Source organism: Lepeophtheirus salmonis, chromosome 4 (genome assembly GCF_016086655.4).
Source record: "Lepeophtheirus salmonis chromosome 4, UVic_Lsal_1.4, whole genome shotgun sequence".
Lineage (NCBI taxonomy): Eukaryota > Metazoa > Arthropoda > Copepoda > Siphonostomatoida > Caligidae > Lepeophtheirus > Lepeophtheirus salmonis.
In genome coordinates this window covers 14821505-14823415 of record NC_052134.2, presented here as the reverse complement: position 1 = coordinate 14823415, position 1911 = coordinate 14821505, and the positions used below count along the sequence as shown (strand labels likewise).

The window sequence follows — 1911 nt, the reverse complement described above, 5'->3', positions numbered from 1 at the left end:
TGAAAATAAGTGACGACATATACTTTTTGGTGTGACGTCATTATTTATGAGCCAACTAATTCTGATGAAACTAATTACTAATTGGAAGTAATATCAACAATAAATCAAAAAAGAGTCATGCATCATGCATTCATTTCACTTATAATCTACTCTTTGTTATTTGTATTTGTTATGATATCTCTCTTGATGGAAATTCTATAGATACTCCTCCTTTGTCTGGCATTAAAGATCCAAAAAGAAAAATTCAAACTTGACCAAATGTAAACAGCGAAGAACTAATATTCATTAATTGGCCCAGAAGGAATTCAATATAACAAGAGATCATCGAAGAACCTATTTCCATTGGAATATTAACTATTGAAAGTTCCATGGGCCAATTTTGTAAATTATTCGAATTTCTCAGCGCATTTAAAAACAAAAGGATGTATTTTTATTGATGTCTGGACACATATACATGAAACTTAATTAATTATTTGTAAATATTTATTTTTAAGTACTAAAGAGACAATATGTAAATCCTTCCATATTTCATGTACCTCAAATCAATGTTACAGTTGACCCATCTTATACTTTTTATCAGAGTGGATATGTTCCTGTTATACATCAGTTTATCATTTTTCATTAGCTCTGTGGTTGGTTACTCGGAATCGGTAAAATGAAAACTCGCATGGCAAAGAATATTATACGTGATTTGAATTAGAAGTATGATAAATCGGACTTAATAAAAACCTTAGAAGTGTCTCATACTTTGAAAGATTATGTACCTTTCGCAGCAGAATCGGCTTTTCACCTTTTTTATTTTCTATTTTATTCTCAAGGAAGATATTTTATAGTTTTTTATCACTTTCAATCAATTATTATGTATATGACTTACTTAATAATATAACTATTTAGTTCCTTCTGTCCAAATTTATTAGCTTTAATATATAATGTATAGCATTATTATTGTTGTTTTTAATATTTTTAGAATCTAATACATCGAGGATTGTTAGGTTTTCAATTATACATTGTATGTACAAATGTATTATCTATAGAAATACTACTCTTAAGTAAATGAAACAAAATTGATCATAATAATGGATTAGTTTTTCATTAGCTCGATCAATGATTACAGGGAATCGGTAAAATGCAAACCCGTCTCGGACAAAATAGTATAAGGATTGGAATTAGAGTAATGAGAAATTGGACTTGATACAAACCTTATAAGTATCTTACATCTTGACCTTATTTATTTTTTGTCTTTTTTAAATATAGTCGAGTGAATCAAAAATAATATAACGGAGAACTTATAAATATGGAATCTAATGTTACAATTTATATATTATTTATCTATTAAATACTGAAAAAAATGTATTAGTTTTTTAGTTACATTTTCACTATTTTCTTTAATAAAACAACTTATATATTGATAAACTCTAATGGGAACAAATTATTTATCATCTTTAGTGAATTAATTTGTAAAGAGATACTGGATTTTTATTAGTGTAATATTATAATATGGCGACAATCAATTTAGTTATTTTGAAGATGATTCCCGCCACAAGAAGTTTTAGATTTGCTGGAACATTCAGATATTCCTGTAAAAGTGTATATAATTTAAGAAGTCAATTTTTTATGACATTTCCCAAGAACTATTTATGCACATAATATTAGGACAGAATATGATTTGCAGACAAATATATCGAAAAAGAGAGTTTAAGATAGTCTTCCCCTTGTTTTCCATATAAGAAAAACTTACAAGTATGATGAAATCAGGAGTAAAATTTGGAGTATTCAGAATGCATAATAATTGTTCACGTAGACAGTACTGCACGAATTTGATCATATATAAATGAAATTAAGAACTAGTAGAGGAAATTCTCAATAAAAGGATTGGGGTTCAATAAAAAGATTATTTAAATAAGATGAAAA

The 1911-nt window shown here is 26.9% G+C and overlaps 1 long non-coding RNA gene across 1 annotated transcript; it reads left to right on the top strand.

The window, feature by feature from the left end:
• Positions 1 to 201: 201 nt before the first annotated feature.
• LOC121116524 (uncharacterized) lies at positions 202 to 897 on the top strand. The gene is made up of 2 exons (XR_005863891.2): positions 202 to 475; positions 555 to 897. It is a non-coding gene; the product is annotated as an uncharacterized lncRNA (long non-coding RNA).
• The last annotated feature ends 1014 nt before the right edge of the window (positions 898 to 1911 follow it).